The sequence below is a fragment of the Lactuca serriola genome, chromosome 8, assembly GCF_051521515.1.
Source record: "Lactuca serriola cultivar US96UC23 chromosome 8, Lser_US96UC23_V15, whole genome shotgun sequence".
Classification (NCBI taxonomy): Eukaryota; Viridiplantae; Streptophyta; class Magnoliopsida; order Asterales; family Asteraceae; genus Lactuca; species Lactuca serriola.
Window position 1 is genome coordinate 136,383,945 of NC_136415.1, and position 20,610 is coordinate 136,404,554.

Below are 20,610 nucleotides of genomic sequence, written 5' to 3' on the forward strand. Positions count from 1 at the left end.
TGCTACATGGATGCGACACGTGCATTAATGAAGTACATGATATGTGGCCATAATGGTCCAAAACCATAGGTATCAAGCCATGTTTAATGTCTCTGACTTTTAGGGTTTTCTCTCATCACCAATCTCTATCCTCCATAAAGAAACCATAGCTTTCCTTTGTGTGTTCTTGAGCTTTCGATGTGATTTTGAAGAAGAATCAAGGTGTAGAGGTGAATAGAAGCAAGATCTAGAAGAGTTTCCTTATTCTCTTTATTTATGGACCATTGTAAGTAGTAAAGTTCCTTGCATTATCTAGTTTCATGCATGGATCTAGGTCTTGGATGTGTTTTTGTCACTTTTAGTCTCTTTTGCAAGATTTTATTGGAGTTTGAGAAACTCCATAGCATTTGGCTTGTGTAACACCCGACTTTTTAACACAATGTACAACCTAAAAAATTTCATATTTTGTTTATGAAAACAGATTGTCTTACATTAATAATCTAACATAAGTAGTTATCATCATAATTACATCAAAGAAATAAAACATAATGATCAGAGACGGACATCACTATTTCTCTGTTCCAATCCTTTTTCTTTGATAGATTTACCTACAAAGCACACTAAAAAAAGGGTAAGCTGCAAAGAGCTTAGTAAGTAATCCTTAACAACGATGTATACAAATTATAGCTATAAACAGCTAAAATACGATCTCAACACCCCACTACAAATTGCTATAAGAGTTATACTCAATAGTAACTATTTGGCATGATGCAAGAATCGACCATTCTCAACTAATAATATCTATTAGTCATAGCCTTCAGCTATAGTCGTCAATTACAGTCAGAAGCACTTGTACATGAGTTTGGAGCCTTATACATGAGTTTGGAGCTAGTTTTTTTTATGTCTTGCACATATTCTCTCAAAAAGAAATCATATTCTTTGATTTTTGCTATCTTCGTCAATACCCCAAAGCCAAGTGGGTTCAAAGGCTTCAAAGGTTGTCATTCTAAAAATTCTATGGTTATTTTTATTTCATTCTAACCTCTATAAATGGATCCTTGATGGTTTGGTTTTGTTATAAACTAAAAATAAACTTGTTATTTTTAAAGACTTCCGTTGCTGGTTTTTATGAAAAACAACTTATATTTTATATCAAAAACCATCAGTGGTATCAGAGACATCTTTTATATGTTAGAATGATTTTTTATGTTTTATGTTCTTTGGTTTTTGGAAAACAAGCATGAATTTCTTTTGTATAAGTAAAATCAATGTTTGTCTTCTTTGGTAACTTCTTGGTTAAAATTGTATATTTTTATATATAACCATTTTTCATGTATTTTGATTATATAAAAGTTGTCTTAGAAAAAACAAAGAGTTGTTTGTTATTATATTTGATGTGTTCTTGTGTATAAACAAGCCATTTAGACCTTTTTATTGTGTTTGGTTGACATTTATTTATTCATAAGATGTAATAGATAAATGAGTATTTTTTTTTCATTTGTTGATTTGTTGTAATAAATTAGTTAGACTGGTTGTATTTTTTTTAATGTAACAAGATGATGAAATGACCTCCTTAAGGATGACTTAACCATTTAAGATTATAATCCCAACCATAAGCTTTTACTTTTTGGTTTTGGGCTTAATTATAGTCTTCATGGTTTAAGTTGTGCAACTTTAACAACATGAAGATTTGAAATCCTTTTGCAAGCAAGAGTTGAATTGGAAAGTGGAAGCTTGAAGACCTTTTGAAGTGTCCCTTAAGTTCTTTAGGAAAGACTTAATAACTTTTGTGATGGCTTGCAAAAATTATTACTAGACATGACTTGGTTTATACACATTTTAATGCATGCATGCGATGTTTAATTTTATGTTATTATATGTTATGTTTTTTGTATGAAAATGATTTCTACGAACTAAATAACATTTTAACATAAGAAAATATCACTTGGAGTTTGAGAAAAAATATTTAAAAGATAACATAAGATGTTTATAAATTGATATTTATAAAAACATTTTTACTTATTAACCAGTTAAAAATAAATTTTTTGTTGAAATTAGTTTTATTGTAAAACTTATAATTACACAACTTTAAAATATTTGAAATTGTTTAAAAGATATTTAAACATTTTATAAACTTCATGTCTTTATAATAAATAAGGAGTTTTTATTAAAAAGACAAATTATTTTATGACATTATAATAGCAAATAATAAAACTAGTTATTATTTTCTGCGTCAACACATAATATATGATATTAGTGTCTTAAGCATAATGTAACATATTGATATTATGTTTTATGCATGCCAAATGAGATTTAAAACATAAGTATCATCACCCAAATTTTGATTTATTAAACTATGACTTTTATCATAAGATGCATAAAATTGAGTTTATAAAATAAAATGAGTTTATTCTACAAATTCATGAAGTCAAAACTTTATGATTATTAAAAGGAGAATTAAAATTGTGATTTTAAAACTCATCCAAAACTCCAAATCTTAAGTATAAAATTAAATTTTATAAAGAATATTACCGATTCTTAAAACTGATCTATGACTAAACTTTAAAATATTGGATTCTAGTCTATACTTGATCATGGCGAATGTTAGATTAGGTGTCTAGGCCCATAACTATAATTGGTATAAACTTGAATTGATAGTAGCGTGGTCCTTTTGGGTTGCCCTCAAAGCTAGTAATTGGACAAGATTGTTTTGGAGAGAGAGAGAGAGAGAGAATGATTTATTCTTTGATTAATAAATTAAATATATAATTTTTTTTAATATATTATAAGAATAATATATTAATTAGAAATTATGATATTTGATTAATAATTAATCAGAAATTAATTGGAATTAATTTTAGGGTTAGTTGGATTAATATATAGTGCAGGGGTTGTTTGGCAATTTATTGATAGTTAAGGAAAAAGCTCTAGAACGTCCTTGTAAAGAGGTTGGACGAAATATTCTAGGAAGAGCAGAGAAATTTCATCCAAAGGTTCTTGGATAGAGGCATGTGAGCTGCTTGGTCATCAAGCAAAGGGATTAGGGTTTCCACCCTTAAACCCTAGATTTGGCTCTAAGCTACCTCACCTATATAAGGAGCCTTGGCCTTCACATTTTCAGCACTCCTAACCCTAAAAGACTTCTGGCCGAAATTCTCATCCTCCCTCTTCATATTACTTAGTTGCTAGCCTTGGGTGTGAACTATCATAGGCACGACGCTTGTGGTGCTAGCTAGCAAAGTTTTGTAGAAGAAGGATTCAAGATTGTTTACAATAACAATCTAAAGTTTAGATTTATTATCTTGTGAATTAGTTTATTCACAGGATAGTTTTGTATGCTGGAGATTCATAGTATGTTGCTATATGTGAAAGACATAGATCAAACTAGGTTGTATGTGTCCTAATCAATTGAATTATTTTGATTGTTTTCGCTTATAGCATTTTAGTTGTAACCTAGATTACCAATTAGTGGTATTAGAGCCTAGGGCTTTCTTTCATGTATTTGCACATTGGTGAATCATAAAAGAATCCTGGTTTTAGTTTAATCACAGCTCATGGTGTGTGCTTTGAGGCTCACGACGTGGGCTCAGTCAGATCCGAAAAATCTGACGCAAATCTGCCTAATTTGATTTCTTGGATAATTATGTGTTATATTTACTTGCCAAATCCGATTTCACTGAATATAGCATGATAATTTGAATGCCTAGAAGTTAAGAGATTTATATTTGACTTGATTGATTATTTTGTAATTAATATGATTGATTTTTTTAAGTGTTCAAATAATTAACTGGAATATTAATTAGACTTAATAATTAATGTCAAATAGTAGAGACTTTATTTTAAATTTAAATTAAAAGTTTAATTTTCGAAATTCAAAATGTAAACTAGTATTTTTGAAAAGTTTTAAAAATACACCCTTATAATATATGTAACATTAAAAGTCTAATATTACTATATGTATAAGACAAGTCGTTCGAACCACTAGTACACCTAATTCACGAAGTCAATCTATAAAAGGGGTATAAGGAAACTGCCTATAAAATGGCGGTTGAATGGGTGTCAACTCTCACCAACCGCTTTCTTGATTGGTGGAGGGTCGTTAGCTGAACGGGACTGATAGGACAATTAATTCTCATTAATAAGTATAATCAATTATAAAGTAACTAAACATTTATTTTTAAATTCTGAATCTTAGTTACTTTAGGAAAATGTGAATTTGTATGTTAACCCATGAAATTGCACATTGCACTTTATTAGTCGCTAGTAGACCATGTGTGGTTAATCGACACACTAATAAAGACAAATAAATAGTGGAAATGGGTGTCTAAAAATTATCATTGATTAATGGAGTATGTGTGGCTAACCGGTACATTAGAATAAGATGATAAATGGCATCGACAATACTAAGCTAATTTGCATGGTTATTCACATCTTGTTTGTGATCATCAGTATCTCAGTCACAAATGGAAGAGCATAATCGAGATTAAACATGCCAGTGAAGAGTTTCAGTGAATCTCAAATGATCTAGGAATTTCACTAAAAACCTAATTCGTTCAATTTTCATTTTTCAATGGTAGATTTGATAAATCGTCATTTACCTACCTTTATATAATTTACAATTAGATTACGGAATCTCTTTTCAAAGTTGTGAATTAATTAGTTGGATCCTAGCCTTGATATTTCATTTTGGGTGTTATATTGAGGATTATTCTTATCTAACTAAAACTATCTTTCTTCTATAAATGTCTACTCCAACTAATGCTTCTGGTGCCTCCTCCTCCTCCAACAACAACAACTTCTCCTTGTTGAACATATGCTCGAAGGTGAAATTGCATGGCACCAACTATAATGATTAGATGCACAACATCAAAATGAACCTTCGTTTTGAGGTCAAGGAATATGTCCTCGAGAAACCATTGGATGAAACTGATGAAGAGAAGGCCACTCTTGAAGAAATGGTCGCCTACAAGAAACACTATAATGATGCCACAAAAGTTGCATGCATCATGGTGGACATGACGACTCAAGAATTGAAAAGGCACTATAAGGATTATTGGCCATACGAGATGAACAAGGACCTTATGGAGAAATACCATAAGCGAGCTCGTCAGGAAATGTACAAGGTGGTAAAGTCCATCATTGCTAGCAAGATGAAGGAGGTTGAATATGTTAGTAGCCACATTCAGAGAATGCAATGATACATGGACAGGCTAATCAAGCTTAATGCGAATTTTGATGAAGAATTGGCAATCTACATAGTGTTGAACTATCTACCAAGTTGTTCAGATCAGTTCATTCTAACCTATCATTTAAAAAATGAAACTACTTTTTCATAATTGCACAACCTCCTACGAACAACTGAAGCAGGAATGAAGGAAAAAGGTATTGCCTCTACTCCTACTAAATGCTCCTATTCTGGCCATAGGGCAAGGGAAAGGGGAGAAGAGGAAAGGTCCTCCTAAGAAAAAAATGGAAAGGGAAAGTCCCAAGATAGTTCATGAAACACAGGACCCAATGGAAAATCAAGTGATGATGTTCCCCTGTTTCTGATCCAAAAGATGCCACTTGCTTCTATTACAATGACAAGGGGCATTGGAAATGAAGTTGTCCTAAATACTTGCAAGAGATTAAGGATGGAAAAGTGAAGCCAACCTCAGCAGGTATTTACACTAACTCATCATATTGTCGTTCTTGGGTCCTTGATACAGGATGTGGTTTTCACATTTGTTCCGATTTGCAGGGGCTAAAAAGAAGTGATCATGTAGAACATGGAAGGATGAACTTGATCATGCGGAATAAGCGATATTCACCTATCACCAAGATAGGAGTTTATGGCTTAGTGATTAGTAGTGGGTTACGGTTGGATCTAATAAATTGTTGCTACTCGTCAGAGATAACACGAAACATCATTTCTTTTCATGCATTGTTTAAACAAGGTTTTAGATATTCTTTTAATGATGACAATGGTTCCATTTCTACTTATAAAAATGATGTTTTTTTTTATTTTGAAGCTTTACCTTTTGATGGTGTGTATGAAACTGTGATGGTTGTAGACAATTTAGGTAATAGTGTTTTCCAAATTGATTCGTCTAATGGTATAGACAAAGCATGCATGTGGCATTGTCGTCTTGGACACATTAACAAGAAACGCGTGGCCCAACTCCAAAAGGATAGAGTGTTGGCATCATTTCACTGGTTCTTGAGAAAGAGGTGAAGGATTGTTGGATCTCATCCACACAGATGTGTGTGGGCCCTTCAGATCTATTAAAAGGGATGCAAATCAAATCTATGTGACTCTTACTGATGATTATAGCAAATATGGCTATATCTACTTAATCACGCATAAGTCAGAAACCTTTGAAAATTCAAAGAGTTTAAACATAAATTTGAGAATCAATTGGGCTGGCAAATAAAGATGCTTAGATCCTATAGAGGTGGTGAGTATCTTATTATCGAGTTCCATGACTACCCTAAGGAAAATGGAATAATTTCACAACTGAAACCTCCTAGGACGCCAAAACTTAATGGTGTGGCTGAGAGGTGTAGTTGAATCTTGTTGGACATGGTTCGTTCCATGATGATTCGAGCTTCTCTTCCAATCTCAATCTAGGGGTATGCTTTAGAGACTACCTCCCACATTCTTAATCTTGTCCCAACTAAGAAGGTTGCCAAAACACCTTACGAAATGTGGACATGGAAGGTTCCCTCATTGGCACATATCAAGGTTTGGGTTTGTGAAGCTTTCGTTAAATGAGAGACTCACGACAAGCTTAAACATCGAAGTGAGAGATATATTTTCATAGGCTATCCACATAATTCCTTTGGATATTTGTTCTATAGACCTAGTATGAATGTGGTCTTTATAGCACGAAGGGAGTCTTTCGCGAGAGAGAAAGAGAGATCATATGCGAAGATAACAATGGGAGTATAACTGATCTTAAAGAAATTCAGGAATCAAACATTGAAAGAACCTCTAAAAATGCTAGGGCTCAACCTGAGGAAGAAATTTCAATTAAACTGATTGACGAATCATTACCTCTTAGGCATTCCACTAGAATTTGAATGCAACCTAAGTTATATGGTTTCCATATCACTACAGATGGTGACACATTTATTAGTGATAGTACACTGGTAAATTTGAATGAACCAACTAACTACAAGGAAGAAATGGCAGGCCCTGATTCAGCCATGTGGAAAGAGGCAATGGACATCGAGATCAAATCCATGTATGACAACCAAGTTTGGAATTTAATTGACAATGTACCAGGTCGTAAGACATTTGGGTGCAAATGGATCTTCAAGAAGAAGACTGGAATGGATGGGAAAGTACACACTTTCAAGGATCGACTGGTTGTGAAAGGCTTTACTTAAACCCCAGGGGTTGACTATGATGACACCTTTTCATCAGCAACTAAGATAAAGTCTATTACGGTAATGCTAGCCATAGTTGCATTTCATGACTACGAAATTTGGCAGATATGTGTCAAAACTAATTTCCTTAATGGGAAGTTGGTTGAGGACGTTTACATGAGTCAGCCAGAGGATTTTGTGAATGCAGAGTATCCAGATCTATGGATTGAAACACGCTTCTCGTAGATGGAATCTTTGCTTTGACGAGAAGGTCAAAGAGTTTGGTTTCTCTAAAAGTGAAGATAAATATTGTGTATATGTTAAAGCTAGTGGGAGTATAGTAACCTTCCTGTATTGTATGTTGATGACATACTTCTTATAGGAAATGACATTCCAACCTTGCAAGAGGTTAATTCTTGGCTTGGAAAGTGTTTCGCTATGAAGGATATGGGAGAGGTTGCTTATATTCTAGGGATATGGTTTTTGAGATACATGAGTAATAGGCTAATTGGACTTAGTCAAAGTAAATAATTGGAAAAGGTGCTAAAACATTTTAGTTAGGAAAATTCCAAGAAAGGAGAAATGTCTATACAGAGTAATACAAAACTGAGTAAGACTCAGAGCCGGAGTACTGAGGCAGAGGTAGCAGAAATGATTAGAGTTCCATATGCTTCTGTAGTTGGATCTATCATGTATGTTATGACATGTAGTCGCCTTGATGTGACATTTGCTTTGAGCATGGTCAATCATTATCAGGGAAAATCCAGGTAGAGCTCACTGGATAACAGTTAACAATATTCTCAAGTATATGCGAAGAACTAAGGATTGGGTCCTTGTGCTTGGTGGAAGTAATACATTGAGAGTAATTGGGTATAGTGACACCGACTTTCAAATAGACATAGACAACTTCCATTCTCAATCTGGATGAGGTGTTTACCCTAAATGGAGGAGCCGTAACCTGGAAAAGTTCCAAACAGGAGACGATGGCTGATTCTACCTGTGAATCAGAGTACATAGTGGCGAGTGAAGCATCAAAGGAAGTTCTTTGGTTGGAGAACCTCATCGGAGACCTTAGAGTTGTTCCAACCATCAAGGAGACAATAGATATTTTATATGATAATGAAGGGGCAGTTGCCTTAACAAAGGAACCAAGAGATCATGGCAAATCCAGACATATCGACATAAAATAACATTTCATCAAACATAGAGTAGAATAAGGTCACCTCTTCGTGAAGAGGGTATCATCATAAGAGAATCCTGAAAATCCCCTCATAAAGGGTCTGAGTAGGGTTAAGCACGTTCAACATGATAGGAGCATTGGTCTGAAAGATGATACTAGTTTTAGTAGTTAGATAATTATTTTGAAACTTGTATCAGAATAAGTGTAATTGACTTTTGTTGATTAAATAATGAAGATTTAATTATGAGTTGGATTACTACCTTTTATCTATTGTTTATTTTGTGTTTCATTTTGCATGTTTTACTTCCCGGATAATTGGGTTATTCAAACATCCATAGCCGGTCATACTTTTGGAAGTAAGTAGTGAATCAAGACTGTCATGAATTGAATTGTAGATTGACTAAAGAGTTTCATACATGGACATGTGTTGCTGCAATATTCATGAGTATTTTGAAATTGAGATTTAAGTAATGGATTAACCAACGCTCAGAGAATAACTTCACGGAATTTATCACGAGTAATTCTGAGAAGATAATATCTTATAATCTTTAAACAGAGATATATGAGTTGTAGTTTACAAGTTGGTTGTGCATTGATGATACATAAACGCATCAATAACTTGATGTTATAAAACATATTGTTTTGCATGATTAGATGGGTAAATCATGCAAGTATATAAGTCAAAGTTTAGTTGTTCCTTTTTCTTAACGGAAAAAGCTATATCTTTAGGCCCCTCGGTGATTTGGTGTTGACTTATAGTGTTGGGCCCGACCATGACTTGATTGATGTGTTCGATTTGAATTTCTATGTCATTACAAATCAGAAACCAGGAAACAAAGTATTGTAAAGTGAGATTGATTATGCTCCATGTCTCATGTCCGAATGATATATTGCAGAATGGAGAATTATATGATCACTTATCTTAAGACACTTAACTTATTGGATCAGAGTTCGACATCAGCTTTTGGTAGCTCCAATTTGTTGATTAATTTGGAAGATTATACCAACAGTTATAGTTATTATACTTATCCAAGTGGGAAACTATTGGATTAGGTGTCTAACCCCATAACTACAATCGGTATAAACTTGAATTGATAGGACCACAGTCCTTTTAGGTTGCCCTTAAAGCTAGTAATTTGACAGGATTGTTTTGGAGAGAGAGAGAGAGAGAGAGAATGATTTATTATTTTATTAATAAAGTAAAATATATAATTTGTTAATATATTATGAGAATAATATATTAAATAGAAATTATGATATTTGATTAATAACTAATCAGAAATTAATTCGAATTAGTTTTGGGGTTAGTTGGCTTAATCTATAGTGTAGGGCTGGTTGGCAATTTATTGATAGTTGAGGAAAAAGCTCTAGAACCTCCTTGTAAAGAGGTCGGACGAAATCTTCTAGGAAGGGCCTCAAAATTTCATCCAAAGGCTCTTGGATGGAGGCTAGTGGGCTGCTTGGTCACCAAGCAAAGGGATTAGGGTTTCCACCCTTAAACCCTGGCTTTGGCTCTAAGCTCCCTCACCTATATAAGAAGCCTTGGCCATCACATTTTCGTCACTCCTAACCCTAAAAGACTTCTAGCAAAAATTCTCCTCCTCCGTCTCCATATTCCATAGTTGCTAGCCTTGTACGTGAACCTGATGGGTTTTGAGCACTATAATAATCCTATGGTGCACATACAACCCAAATGCTTTGGATCTAAGTTTTCTCAAGTTATACATGCAATTTTCATTTATCTAAATCATGAACACTAACTAGCATACAACTTTGAGATTTACTACATAAAAACAAGTTATATGAATACCTCTTTGTTGTAGCTTGTAGTTCTTGGACTTTCAAGAGATTAATACCTCAAATGAGTCACAAACACCAAAATCAAGAGGAGGCTTATGAGAGAGAGGTTTAAAGCACCAAAATTGGCTAGGGTTCACCTTGGAATAGATTGGACGATTTTAGGAAGGCAAGGGGTTCAATTTATAGTGTGGAATCCTTAGGATTTCTTACATAAAACCCTAATTTACTTCAGCCTTTAAGTATTCCAATGATCCATATGATATACCCTTTGGACTAACTCTTCATGGACTCTGACATAGATTTAGTCCATCACTAATCAACATGGATCAATAGTCCAAACTATAAGTATTATTGATTTACCTAATCAGTCCCTGTAAATTTAATCAGTATCTTTTGATTACTAAATTAATTCCAAATTAATTCTTGATCAATACTAATTAAATAATATGATTTCTCAATTAATATATTATTCATATAATATATTAATAAATCACAAATAACCCCTTTCTCAAAAATCCATCCAATCAAATTGCTTCAGTGAAGGCAACCCAAAAGGACCATGCTCCTATCGGGTCAAGTACATACTAATTATAGTTATGGGCTTACACACCTAATCCAACAGTCTCCCACTTGAATAAGTCTAATAACTATAACTATCAATGCAACTTCAAAATCCGATTTGCAATCGTAGCTCTCAAAAGCCGTTGTCAAACTTTGGCCTTGTCAATGACGCGTCCTTTAGATAAGGGGTCGTATAATTCTATTTTCTTCAAGATATCGTGTGGACAAAGACATGGAATAAAGTCATACTCATTGTCCAAAAATTTGTTTCCCGATTTCTGATTTGTTTGAGATAGAACATAATTGAACACTTCAATTGAGTCCTGACCGGGCCCGGTGCATAAGTCAAAACAAAATCATCGAGGGACCCATGATATCGCTTTTTATCCTCTTAGGATAAAAGGAACAGATAAACTTAGACTTATATGCTTGTACTAATTACTTGTTAAATTGTACACAATAGCACGTATTATAACATCAAGTTACTAATGCGTTTTCTTACTATCAATGCACAACCAACTCGTAATCGACAACTCATATATCTTGGTTTGAAAACTATACGATATTATCGTCTCACAATCACTCGTGATAAATTCCATAAAGTGATTCACGTGAGCGTGGGTTTAATCCAAATACTCAAATCTTATTTCAGGAGCATTCATGAATGGTGTAGCAAACTTTTGCTATGTCTAAACACTTTAGACAATCTACAAGCCAATTCATGACAGTTTAACCTCATAGCTTACTTACAAAGTATGATTAACTGTGGATAGTTCGAATAATCATATTATTCTGGAAGTTAAAACATGCAAATGTGAAACATAAAATAAACAATTGACAAAACACAGTAAGCTTTACTTATAAATAAAACCCTTATTTATTTATTACAAGTTTCTAACTGCCTATCTAATCACTAAAAATAATATCATCCCTTAGGCCAATGCTCACAGCATGCTGCAAATACTTAACCCTACTCAGTCCCTTCGTAAGGGATCTGATGGGTTATCCTCTGAGGTACCCTCTTCACTACGATGAGTCCCTCTTCTACTCGATGTCTTATGAAGTGATATTTTCTGTCGATGTGCCTGGATTTGCCATGATCTCTCGATTCCTAGGTTAAAGCAACAACACCCTCATTATCACAAAAAATCTTCATAGGCTCCTTTACAACTGGTATAACTCCAAGGTCTCCGATGAAGTTCGTAAGCCATATCGCCTCCTTCGACACTTCGCTTGCTGCTATGTACTCTGAATCACACGTTGAATCAGCTACAGTCTCCTATTTGGAACTTTCCCATGTTACTACTCCTCCATTTAGGGTAAATAGCCAACCCGCCTGAGATCGGAAATTATCTATGTTGGTCTGAAAGCTGGCGTCACTATACCCTGTCACTCTCAAGTCATCACTCCCACCGAGGGTAAGGACAAAGTCCTTAGTCCTCCGCGGGTACTTAAGAATGTTCTTTAGTGCTATCTAGTGAGTTCTACCAGGATTCCCCTGATATCGACTAACCATGATCAAAGCAAAAGCCACATCAGGGCGAGTACTGTCATAACATACATGATTGAGCCAACGTCAGAAGTTAATGGTACTCGACTCATTTCTGCTATTTCAGCATCTGTACTCGGAATCTGAGTCTTACTCAGTTTGGTAATGCTCTGGATAAGCAATTCTCCTTTCTTGGAATTCTCCATGTTGAAACGTTTCAACACCTTGTCCAAGTAGGTACTTTAACTAAGTCCTATTAGCCTTTTACTCCTATTTCTCCATATCTTTATCCCCATAATGTAAGAAGCTACCCCGAGGTCCTACATAGTGAAGCACTTACCAAGCCAGGACTTAACCTCCTGCAAGGTTGGAACATCGTTTCCTACGAGTAGTATGTCATCCAGATACAATACTAGAAAGTTGACTATACTCCCACTAGCTTTGACATATACGCAGGAATCATCCCCGCTTCTCGAAAATCCAAACTCTTTGACTTTCTCATCGAAACAAAGATTCCATCTGCGAAATCCTTGCTTTAATCCATAAATGGATTTCTGAAGCTTACACACTCTATTAGGGTACTTTGCATCTACAAAACCCTCTGGTTGACTCCTGTAAACATCCTCAACCAACTTCCCATTAAGGAAAGCGGTTTTGAAATCCATCTGCCATATTTCATAATCATCAAAACGCAGCTATGACTAGCATAACCCTTATAGATTTGATCTTCGCTACTGGTAAGAAGGTCTCGTCATAGTCAACTCCAGGAGTTTGAGTAAAGCCCTTCGCAACCAATCGCGCCTTATATGTGTGTACTTTCCCATCCATGTCGGTCTTCTTCTTGAAGATCCACTTGCACCCGACCGTCTTAAGACCTGGTACATTTTTAACCAAGTTCCAAACTTGATTGTCATACATGGACTGAATCTTGCTGTCCATTGACTCTTTCTACTTTGCAGACTCTTGGCCTGCCATGGCTTCATTGTAGTTGTTAGGTTCATCCAAATTTATCAGTGTACTATCACTAATAAACATATCACCTTCACTTGTTATATGGAAACCATACAAAACAGATGGAACACTAACTCTACTGGAACGTCTCAAAGGTACAGATTCGTCAACCGACTCAACAGGAGTCTCATCCTTAGATTGATTGCTAGTGTTAGAGGTTCCTTCATCGCTTAACTCTTGAATCTCTTCAAGATCAATTTCTTCCACTATCCTCTTGGCATATGAGTTCTCTTTCACGAAAGACACCCCTCCGCGCTACGAAGATCATGTTCTCACTAGGTCTGTAGAACAAATATCCAAAGGATTTTTGTGGGTAGCCGATGAAAATACAACGCTCACTACAAGGTTTGAGCTTGTCGTGAGCCTCTTATCTTATGAAAGCCTCGCAACCCCAAAACTTGATATGCACTAACGAGGGAATCTTCCATATCTAGATTTCGAGAGGTATTTTGGCAACTTTCTTAGTTGGGACTAGATTAAGGATATGGGCGGCAGTCTCTAAGGCATACCCCTAAAATTAGATAGATAATGAAGCTCGAGTCATCATGGAACGAACCATGTCCAATAAGGTTCGATTGTGCCTCTCAACCACACCATTAAGTTGTGGTGTCCTAGGTGGCGTCAATTGTGAAACAATTCCACATTCTTTAAGATAGTCATGGAACTCAATACTAAGATACTCACCACTTCGATCGGATCTGAGCATCTTTATCTTCCTACCCAATTGATTCTCCACTACTTGCTTAAACTCTTTGAACTTTTCAAAGGTTTCTGACTTGTGCTTGATTAAGTAGATATATATGTATTTGCTATAATCGTCGGTAATGGTTACATAGAAGCGGTTAGCATCCCTTGTGGCAGATCTGAAAGGTCCACACACATCGGTGTGTATGAGATCCAAAAAACCCTCACCTCTTTCACAAGTACCAGTGAAAGGTAACTTGGTCATCTTTCCAAGCAAACAAGATTCGAACGGGTCATCCGACTTCAAGTCAAATGAATCCAACACTCCATCCTTTTGGAGTTGGGCTATGTGCTTCTTGTTGACATGTCCAAGACGAAAATGCCACAAACATGCCTTGTCCAAACCATTGGACGAATCAATATGCAACACATTATTTCTTAAGTTGTCTACAACCATCACAGTTTCATATACACCATTACAAGGAAATGCTTCAAAATATAATTTACCATTACAAAAAGCATTAATAGAACCATTTTTATTGTTAAATGAAAATCTAAAACCTTATTTATACAAACCATGAAAAGAAATAATGTTTCTCGCCATATTTGGAGAGTAGCAACAATTGTTCAAATCTAAGCCTAACCCATTACTAAGAAATAAAGAATAAACTCCAATCTTGGTGATAGGCGACACTTTCCTATTCCCCATGATCAAGTTCATCTTCCCGTGCTCCACATCCCTACTTCTTAGACCCTGCAATTCAGAACAAATGTGAAAACCACATCCTGTATCAAGGACCCAAGAACTAGAATGTGACAAGCTATTAGATTGAATAGTGCAAATACCTACGAAGGTGGGCTTTACCTTCCAATCCTTAATGTCCTGCAAGTATTTTGGGCAGCTTCGTTTCTAGTGCCCTTTTTCATGACAATGGAAGCACTCTGCTTCCATTGGAATGATGAGGGAGCAGCAGAACCACCTTTAAACCCACTAGAAGAGGACATCATGAGACTTTCCCTTGTGATTATTTGAGGAAGTTTTCCTCTTCTTTCCCTACCCATGTGCAATTTCCAGGACTGGGAAGCAGTAGGAGTGGGTACAACAAACTTGCCTTTTAAACTACTTTCAGCAGTTCTCAGTAGGCCTTGAAGCTTGCTTAGAGTGACTTCCTCCTTGTTCATATGATAAGTCATTCTACACTCATCATAACAAGGATGCAAGGAGTGTAGAATAATGCCAATAGCCAACTCTTCATCGAAATTGACATTCAACTTTAGCAAGCGGTCCACATATCTTTTCATTTTTTTCAAGTGGGTCGTGATGGATTCTCCATCCTTCATTTTTGTTGTTATCATGGAGGCAATGATTTCATACCTTTCTTGTCTAGCACTCTGATGGTACCTTTCCATCAAGTCTTGGAGCATCTCGAAAGGCCAGAAGTCCTCGTAGGACTTATAAAGCTCAACAGTCATAGTGGCTAGCATGATGCACGACACCTTTGTTGCGTCCATCTCATGATCCCTATACTCAGGCAGTTGCTCAGGAGGATTAGTTTCTTCATCAATCTCCTTTAGCTCTTTGTTGAGGACATATTCCTTTTCCTTGTAGTGAATTACCATGCGAATGTTTCGAATCGAGTCATTGAAATTCGACCCATCGAAAATGACCCTTCCACATAAGTTCATGAGGGAGAAAGAGCTAGAAGCATTTGAGTTTGAAGCGTTGTTTGAAGTAGACATCTGAAAATAATGACAAGTTTCATTAGATAGAAATTCCTTAATATAACACCCAAATGAAATATTAAGGCTAGGACCCAACACAATATTTCACAATTCAGAAGAAGGATGTCGTAATCCAATTGCAAAATATTTGAAGGTAGGTAAATGACGATTTACCAATTTCACCACCCAAAACTAAATGTTAAAGATTAAGTTTTATGAAATTCCTAGTTCTTAGAGATTCATTGAACTTTTCAATGGCATGTTTAAATCTCGATTATGCCCTTCAAGTTTGTGACTAGGATACCGAGTATCACAAACAAGGTGTGAATAACCATGCAAATTTGCTTGGTACTCTCAAGTCATTTACCACCTAATTAATGTCCCGGTTAATCACACACGCTCCATTGATCTATGATAATTCTCGAGCTACCCTTTGTCACCCTTTTTAGTCCATATTAGTGTACCGGTTAACCACACTTGCTCCACCAACGCCTTGGCAAGGTGCAAAGTGCAATTTCATGGAATAGCACCATTTTCACATTTTTCCTAAAGTAACTAAGATTGGGAATTTAGAAAAACATTTAGTAACTTTTATAATTATCATTATACTTTTTAATGAGAATTAATGTCCTATCCTACCCGTTCGGCTAATGACCCTCCACTAGTCAAGGAAGCGGTGGGTGAGAGTGGACACCCATTCAATCGCCATTTTATAGGCAATTTCCTTATACCCCCCTTATAGACCAGCTTCGTAAATGAGGCCTACTAACGGTAAGACTGACTTTCTTATATATATATATATATATATATATATATATATATATATATATATATATATATATATAAGTATTATAATAGTATAAGGGTTGAATTTTACACTTTCAAAACTCTAGGCTTTAGAATTTAAATATTTCAAAATTAAAACCTTTTAATCAATTTTTTTAAATTCCAAAACTTGAGGGCAAATTTTGAAACTTTTCAAAACTCTTGGATCAATTTGAAAACAATTAAATTAAGCATATAATTAACTATATCACAAAATTGACCTAATCTAATTTCATATAGCAAGATGATTCAAATCAAATTCTACAAATAATCTGTTTTTCACAAAATCAAGTAATTATCTTAAAATTTGACAATCATCATTCAATTAGATGAGGATAATCATTACCTTATCAGAAAAATCGAATTTTATCAGTCAAAACAGTTTGTGGTAATGATCTTAATCCAAATCTGGCCAAAAACTCAAAAATTATGCCAACAGATGATCCAACTCGTCGAGTGAGGCAATGGACTCGTCGAGTTGGCTATACTCGTCGAGTTCCTTCATAGGACTCGTCGAGTCCAGCAGTTAGAGGCCAAAAATGAAAATTTTCTAGCTTTGAAAACAATACAATTTGCATCAATATAAAAGAAAACACCCTAGTCTGTGATCCCATTGATGGGTTTTGAGCACTATAACAATCCTATGGTGCACATACAACTCTAATGCTTTGAATCTAAGTCTTCTCAAGTTATACATGCAATTTTCATTTATCCAAAGCATGAAACCTAACTAGCATATAATTTTGAGATTCACTACATAAAGATGAATACCTCTTTGTTGTAGCTTGTAGCTCTTGAACTTTCAAGAGTTTAGTACCTCTAATGAGTCACAAACACCAAAAGCAAGAGGAGGCTTATGAGAGAGAGGTTTGAAGCACCAAAATCGGCTACAGTTTCACCTTGGAACAGATTGACCGATTTTAGGAAGGCTAGGGGTTCAATTTATAGTGTGGAATCCTTAGGGTTTCTTACATAAAACCCTAATTTACTTAAGTCTTTAAGTATTCCAATGATCCATATGATAGGCCCTTTGGACTAACTCTTCATGGACTCTCACATAGATTTAGTCCATCACTAATCAACATGGATCATTAGCCCAAACTATAAGTATTACTGATTTACCTAATCAGTCCCTGTAAATTTAATCAGTCTTTTTTGATCACTAAATTACTTCCAAATTAATTTTTGATCAATACCAATTAAATAATATGATTTTTCACTTAATATATTATTCATATTATATATATATATATATATATATATATATATATATATATATATATATATATATATATATATCACAAATAACCCCTTTCTCAAAAATCCATCCTATCAAATTGCTTCGGTGAAGGCAACCCAAAACGACCATGCTCCTATCGGGTCAAATACATACCAATTATAGTTATGGGATTAGACACCTAATCCAACAGAACCAAGAGAGGCATGACGCTTGTGGTGCTAGCTACCAAGGTTTTGAAGAAGAAGGATTCAAGATTGTTTACAATAACAATCTAAAGGTTAGTTTTCTTATCTTGTGAATTAGTTTAATCATAGGAAAGTTTTGTATGCTAGAGATTCATAGTATGTTGCTATATGTGAAAGACATAGATCAAACTAGGTTGCATGTGCCATAATCATTTGAATTGTTTTGATTGTTTTCCGCTTATGGCATTGTAGTTGTAATCTAGACTACCCATCAGCTAATCGCAAATAAAATGAATTTTTATTTAACACCTAAAGAACCTCATAACAAGTTATATGAATTTTACAAAAGGGTACATGAATTGTTGGGTTCATGCAATATTCATGAGACCATGTTTTTATAAACTATAAATGTAAAACATATATAAAACATTTTCTAAAAATGCAAGTCTTTGCCATCCTTTTGAAGAACACTCATTATCATTTGTATGGTCATAGTCTCACAGGGTCACCAGATCATTAGGATTGTCTTATGATGTTCGGGTAGTTTTTTAGTTTCTGGTTTCTAAAGGGTCACCTTGTCACTAGTTACTTACAATACTACTAGTTGTTTCAAGTAAGATGACTTGATCAGAATCTTGTGTGATAAAGGTCATCTAAGCAGGAGAGGTCTGATGCATAAATGGGATAAACATGCCAAGCTAAGCAATAGTTGTTTAGGATCCCATAATATAGGAGTTACATATTGTCTGCAATTGTTAATCGCTACCTACTGAGTTTGATTAAGTTTATGGGATAAAGGTCACTTAACCATTTACTTATTTAATTAATTGGATCCTAGAGTTTAATAAATTAATGTTTTAAGAAACAATAAAAAGGTATTACTTTTTAAAGACTTAATATTGAAAATACAAAATGAACCTTTGTCAAATTTTGTTAACAACTGTTAATACTCTTACGCCCTGAAAAAGCTCTCTCTTGTTGAGTTTCAAGAGACATTAACATTTGATGGTTATAACTTCTATACCTGGTATAATATCTTGAGGATCTAGCTTAAGGATAAATAGAAATTATATATACTGAAAGATTCCATACCTGAATAACCTCTACAAACCAGTCAATCTGATCATGATACTTTGATGGAATAATTATTGTGATGATATTGATGTGTCTCACATCATACTGGAGTAATTAACCTTGACTTGCAGAAAGTCTTGGATAATTATGAAATATATAGATGTCTCAACGTATAAAGCATATATTCATTCAGAACAGTAGAACGTGCTTCAAAACTATTCAAATATTGAATAATGAAATTCTAAGAGATTGTGTACTCAAATAAACTTATAGTTCAGTTAAGGGATATACATCATAAACCCATAAATCAAGAAATGAGCAAATGATTAGTGTTATTTCTATTGTGGAAGAAACTACACACTAAAAAGAGAAAAAAAGAAATTATTTCTCTAATGTCATCGAGTTGAGGAAGTCTGGCTTAACCAAGACTTCAAATATCTATATGATAGAACTATTTATTTTTCCATCATTCACTCAGTTATGTTGTACTTTAGGTGACACTAATAATTGATATTATGTGCTGATAATTGGAAAAAATAATCAACTGATTACATACGAATGTCATTTCGTGTCGAAGATATAATAAGTGTTGTTATAGTCTTTATTTAAACAATAGATGTTTTTGTACCTATTCTTATAGGAACATGTAATAGTTGTAATTTACAAATAAATCTAGATTTATTTATCGTTTAATGGATGTTCACATTCATGATCTGAAATGATATATTATGTGTTAAAGAATATTTTCTCATAATGTCATTTATGAAGTAAATCTATAAGCTTTCACTAAATTGATAGTTCTAATCATAACACCTAAATAATCAAATGATATTTGATTAAAACTTATATATTTCATGATCATCATGACTATATAAATAAGAAATACATATACCAACTTCAAAAGGATGAATTTTTTGAAGGCAAATGAGCTCGATTCATTTGATATATGTGGATCCTATTTATATGGGAAGATGATTCGCAAGCGTCTTTATCTATTAGTAGTTAAAGAACAAAAGGTTTGACAAAGAATTATACATAAGTGATGTATGCAATCTTTTCAATCCATGAATAGATTTGGTGACAGATGTTTAATCAATTTCACTAACAACTTTTATTAGTTATTGTTGAAACCTTTGGTTTGCTCAAATTGTTTCATAGTGAAGATTGAAAAATAACTTAATGAGATCATCATTAACCTTTCGTTGTAATAAAGAAAATGATTTTCGTAAACCAGGTCTACTTGGAACATCTTAGAGTTGTGGAATTGATTCACAACTCATTCAGTCAAAAACACTCACTCGTCATTAGTATGGTTCTTGTGACACAAGATCACCTAGTCACTTGGATCTATCTTTTGACATTCGAGGTAGCCTTCATATTCTGTAGTGGGATAGGGTCACATGGTCACTAGCTGAATATTGATAGTACAAGTTTTTGAAGAGGATAAACATAGACCTTGCAATATACTATATGATGTTTTAAAGAACTATTTACTTTATAAATTCTGGGA